The sequence below is a fragment of the Typha latifolia genome, chromosome 3 (genome assembly GCF_019914945.1).
Source record: "Typha latifolia isolate L0001 chromosome 3, TyphaL0001v2, whole genome shotgun sequence".
Classification (NCBI taxonomy): domain Eukaryota; kingdom Viridiplantae; phylum Streptophyta; class Magnoliopsida; order Poales; family Typhaceae; genus Typha; species Typha latifolia.
In genome coordinates, this window is record NC_133088.1 from 11,903,355 (window position 1) to 11,909,762 (window position 6,408).

The window sequence follows — 6,408 nt, forward strand, 5'->3', positions numbered from 1 at the left end:
TAAATCGTCTCTATATATTGAAAATGTTTAGGCCTACTAATATTATCCTCCTTTTTTATTAATTATCATTATCTACATTGATATAGTTAAAGAAAAAATATTTTAGATGCAGTTTCGTATTGTTAGATAATTAGTTGACTCAAAAATTTAAGTTATTACATAAGGTGGTGTGCAGTCGTGGAATTACTTCCACAGTAGTTTAGATGTGCTTTATTTCTTAAACATGTTTCAAAGTAGTTTCGATGTAAGCATGCATAAGAAAGCTTATACCATCATAGATTTATGTGGTGTTCGATTGTAAATTAATCGATAGAGTGGTATAATTATTATACTTGATGTAAACATAAAAGGTAGACCGCAAATGACACAAATACTATTTACAGGGGATGGATAAGGAAATGAGAGAGAGAGAAAAAAAGAATAATTAGAATGATAGTTGATATGAATATTATTATTTTAATGATAATATAATAGTTAGATTTTGTTAGTAAATATAAAGTATTTTACTAATACTGGGATATACTATTGTTTGGTTAGTGGTGTACTAGTATAAATCTTTTTATACGGGAATAAGTTAATGCTTATTCCGCAACCAATCGGCACATCTATATTAATATGTGCATGTATTTGCAAACATATTCAATACCTAATGCATGCCATCAAAGGAATTGTTTCAAAATAAAACAATTAGGCAACATTTGACTGATGGCTAGATAAGGTGTAAAAGAGAACTATAATTTGTCAATTTAAAATTAAAATTAATTGGATTAGAATAAAACGTGTGAATGTTTTTTTTTTCTATTTTAATTTACTAATCTCATTAAAATAGTAAAGAAATGGAGATTTTGATCTTTTATATTCAACATATCAATCTCTTTTCGATGTTCTAGCCCATTTTCTAAAGTTTTAGTATTATTATTTTTTGGATTACATACCATTCAAAAATATCATATTTACTTGTATATCCCTTTAAATTTGACATTTTGTACGTATACCTTTCGAAACACAGTTTTTATATTTACACCCTTTAAAACCCTTGTTTTTTGTATGGATACTTCTCAGACTTAATTTCGAATAATTTTTAAAACTAAAAAATAGAGTCAGTTAATTAAGTTGGGAAGTTAGCTTCAAATCAAACTCAGCTAAGGGATATTTAAACAGTAAACATGCACACAAAAAAGAAGTCCTTTAGAAAGGTCATTAAGTTCAAACCAGTAAGTTGTTATCAAAACTGCAGACCAGACCAATCCCAAGTAGTCCATCTTTTTCTTCTTCTTTCTTCTGCTAGTACTGGCATAGTTAATTTTTAATGCAAGCCAGCAGCAACAACCCCATCTGCACTCACTGCTGCTATGTCTCACTGCTAAAGTTCACACTTCTCTATCTTAGAATAAGTCTTAGTAGTACTCCTCCTCCTCATATGTGACCTCATACCCCCACCAAGAGGCACACTTTTAGATTTTAAAAAAACAAAAACAGACAGTAGATTAACCCTTCTGAGCATTTCAAGGAGTTTACTATGTTATGATTCAGTGGATCTGGATGAAACCAGCAGCAATAATCCATGTGCAGAACTGCTGCTATCACGGCTAATAGTTCACATTTTTCTATCTTCTAATAAGTTTTAGTAGCAGTCCTACTCAAAAGTGACCTTATATCCACACCAAGGGGCACCTCTTTCAGGCCTCAAAGCCACTTGCAATCTATATCAAGTACTATGATTCTTCCAATTTGCTTTAACTTTATCTAATTGAGTGGGAAACGAGAAGCAATATTTTGGAACAGATGCATTCCCCTTAGCCTCTGAAACTAAAAATGAATGCTCCATGGGACCTTCCTCCTTTTGTTTTCCAGATTATACTACTTCTTAATTGGATCTTTGACCTCCAGATTTGATAATATAAGTCAAGTGGATTGCACCCTATGCAGAGATTTAATTTATATTATTTTTTAAATTGTGTGTGATAGTGCTTGGTTCTTTGAAATTGGTCCCAAATAGAGTGCAACAAATTGAAGTCCAAATTTGAAAAAAAAAAAGAAAAATTCTTTTTTTATTGGGAAAGGTGGTTTCTTCTAGTCATACGTGAGATCATGCATCCAGTTAGGCCTTTGCCAGATTCATTGAATGATCAGTGTGGTTTGTGAGAAAATTAGTAGTTCCTTGTACTTGAATCAAATCTTTTACTACATTTTCCCTTGGTTGGAATATTTTGAAGAGCTTTGTGATCGTCTAGCCATATTCTATGTAGAAATATGAGAATCTTTATCCACTAGGACACAAAATTCTGCCCAGCTGGTTGGACTCTCGAGGATGTGCTTGGATAATGATAAAATGTACATGAATGAAAGATTTACTTTAGTAGCGTTTGGTTCATGCATAAGAAATACTTATTTATAAATAAAGTTTTACTTAATTATATTTTATAAATAGATATTTATTTATGTATATTTTAGTTAAATCTTGCATATAAGTTACGTGATAAGTTGTGTATAAAATAGTATCACGGATGAGGAGTGTGATTAAGCTATGTATGCTTTCTAAGCAAAATTTCTATTAGCCAAAATTAATGACAAAATTAAATACACTCCTCTATACCTTAACACCTTTTCACTTTTCTATTCTTTGGTCATCATGCAAAATCCCTAGTCTGACTTGCTTTTCTCCATCTAACTGCTTTTAATCTCCTTCAAAGGCTCGATTGTGTCATAGCAACACTAGTTTTGATCTAAAATACTACTAGCAAAAATAATCTCTTAGCATAGCTAGTTATAACTAATTATCTTACTTTCCCCATTCAACTTCATTCTATCTTTATGAGAGCATTTTAGTCTTTTCATCTTAAAATGACTCTATAAACTATATTTATTCATAATCCATAATGAAACATAAATTCTAATATATACATATTTAAAGAAATCATCATAGTTTTATATCTATATTTTATAACCAAACAGTAAACTGTGAGCAACATTAGGGAGGTATCTAACATAAACTTAAAAGGCACACATAAAATTACTCTTTAAAAATAGGTAAGGGGTTGGGGTTAAGGGAAGGGAGTGAGCTCCACAAATTCATGCCTTGCTAAAGGCCGGTGAGGTCATCTTATCGGGTGGCTAGGTAGGGAAGACCAAATAAATAGGGAGGAAGAGAGAAAACAACGGGGAGCACAACGCCCCTCCCCTACCCTAATCGGAGTGGCTAGTAGAGGGGAGAGGAAAAAAAATGCTATCGATGTCGCTATGGATAGCACAACACATGAGTGAAGGAGAAACCCTAACAGGGTTGTGCTGGGACAATTTGGTCAATCCTCATAAGTAATGGGTTAGCTATATACGTGTCCAAACCATGTGTATATATCACCCTGAAAATCTACCAAATATCATACCTAATACCTAATATGCGCCGAATCAGATCACATTGCATCATGAAGACATTGGGCTCGATGGATCGAGTTTATTTATCTTTTAATTAAGAGAAATTTGCATATAACACTTTATCTTTTACGAAATTATGGTTTACACCCAATATTTTTACTATTTACAAATCGAGCCCTATGATTTAGTGAATACCAGGCGGGGGCGTTATAGAACATACTGAATCACTCTCTCTCAACGCATCTACATTAGATTTGGCAAAGCTACATCTTGACGATTAGTGAAACGAAAAAATTGACAGCAAGGGGTCACTGAGGTTCTTAAACCTATCATAGTAAGCGGTGTATCGTGAGATTTAATAAGCAAGAGTATTACAGATTGAGTCATGCAGATTGATGGGTGATTTGTAAGCTTTTTATAAATTGACTGCATGAAGCAAGTTTATGATCGTAGCCATAGGGAGCAGGAGTTCGACATCGGCAATTGGGTGTTTATGAGAGTGCAGCCGTATCGACAGGTGACCTTACGTCCGATGCGTAACCAAAAGTTAGCACATCGCTACTTTGGTCTATTTCGGGTGTTGGAGCGTATTGGTCCGGTTGCATATCGTTTGGAGCTGCCGGAGGGGTCGAGAGTGCATCTTGTTTTTCATGTTTCATTGTTGAGAGAGTGCATTGGAGATCATGAGATTGTTGGATCGATTCTACCGGAGCCATTGGAGGAGATAGAGATTATAGAGCCAATTCGAGTACTTGCTAGACACCGCCGACGATGACGACATAGTACCAGATTGGAGATGGAGATTTTAGTGGAGTGGCTTGGCAAGCCATCCGATGAGGCGACATGGTGTGTTCAAATACAGAGAATGCATATGGTGTGTTCAAATACGGTCGGGCGAGTTCGAACGCTCGCGTTCGAACGCCTGCATCGCGTTCGCACATATAGAGATCGTGTTTTGGTGCGATTGAACGCGATCGACGGGAATCCTCTAGAATTAGGGTTTCATATTATTTTTAGGACTTGTTGGCTAGCCTCTATATATATGTGGATGGCAGCCAAATTCATTATGAAATTGGATTATTGATTTTTTACCTCTTATCTACTCTCTAGACTCCTCCCTCCTCCCTCTTCACCAACCTTCCACTTCTATCGTTGGCAAGGCTTATCCTAACTTCCAATCTCCCTCGACTGTCGAGCCACCCCTCTTCTTTGGGATCTCGACCACTTTGTTCCTTTCGTGTACATCCTTTAACCACTTCCACAATCCATCTTCATCTCCATCCCCATCCATAACCCTAACATCCACTCCACCCGTCACCACCACTATCACCCATGTTATTCTCTGTTTTCGTCACTGCTACAGTTCTCAAAAAGAGCAACCTCTCTTATTTTAGAGCAAATTCTTTAGGAGTTGGACTTTTTGAGAGAAAGTTAATTTACTAATAGGTCGCCTATATTAGATAGATGTGCCACCGACATGACGATGGCAACGGGAAACATTTGGTACTAGCACGGGGAGGCACAAGGCCGCCGACCGGCAGAATATCCAGCGAAGAGTGAGAAGAGGAAGACATGGGTGAAAAAACAATAAATACACAAAGGAAAAAAGAGAGAACAATGTTGATAAAGAATGATAAATGCAAACATATGCAAGGTATTAAGTTAAAAGGTGTAGGCTAGAAGCAATACTAGAGACATAAAAAGAAACATATCCAACAAATGCTAATCTGACAAAAATTACAAAATTAATTAAACTGAAATTAAACATATCTAGATGAAGAGGATGCTCCGACAAGTCGATCCACGAGGTTGGCATCTTCTAGTGACTCTTTGGCGCGGCGAGAATGAAATGGGGGAAAGAGAGGGCTACGGGTGAGGAAGAAGGGAAAAAGAGAAAAGAAATGAAAAAGAGGGGGAGAAGAAGGCATGTGTGCACTCAGATCTTTTATTTTTCTTTATGGGATGTTACAATAATGAGTCTGGCTTCTTCCATAACTAAAAATACTTGAATATGAGATGTAAACTGAAATGTTAAATCTTTTGATTTGTAAATCATTTGTGACATTGAATATTTAAATTTTTATGATATATACTTCTTAGAAATTGATTGACTCTTAGAATATTTTGTGGATTTTTAAAATTTTATTAGCTAAATAATAATGTGAATTAGATTATGATTTTGAGGGGGGAGCATGATTACATGAATCAAATGCACTTTGGGTGACTGACATTTTTTTTTTCATGCTGGAGTATTTTTCTCTTATATTAATTGTATTTTTTTATCAATTTATGATAAAAAGAAAAAGAGTGGCATACGGTGTCATAGTCATTTCGAATTGATTTACTATGAGTATTTATCATATTTTTTAATTTATTTTTATAACTTCGCATGCATTTCATTTGGCATAAGTATTAAAGTGTGCAAAATAGATTTGAATATAAACTAGGTTTTGAAGTGAGCTTGATGAAATAGGGAAGAACCTCATTTTGCTTAACCAACTTAAGCTTACAAACTCTAGTCATTTCCTCCTAATCATGTAGATATTTTAGCTCCTAACACTAAGTTTGGGTGGAAAACAAAATAAGATAAGTAGTCTTTCTTCCTTTCTCTTTCTATTCACTTTTGTAGAGGAAAAAAAATAAGGTTTGTTATCAGACATCATTTGTCCTCTTTGCTCCCCTCCCCCCCTAAAATCGCTTCTCAATCAAGAACAAAATATCTTCTTCCTTCGTCTAAACATGGTGTATAAAAAATTCAAGAAGAAAAAAAATCTCACAATAAACCAAATAGAAGGTGATGTGACCAAGCGTCCAAATTTATGCACGTTTCCTTCGTAACGAGACCCCCGCCATTGCCGAGATTCAATTAATTAGTTTAAATGGGTTTAGGTGGGTGCATGTGACGTAGGAGAGGACCACCAACTTTATTTTATATTATATATATATATATATATATATATATATACACACACACACATGAGGGTTTAGTACCAGATACAGAGGATGTTAGTGCAGTGTGGGCCAACCAAATCC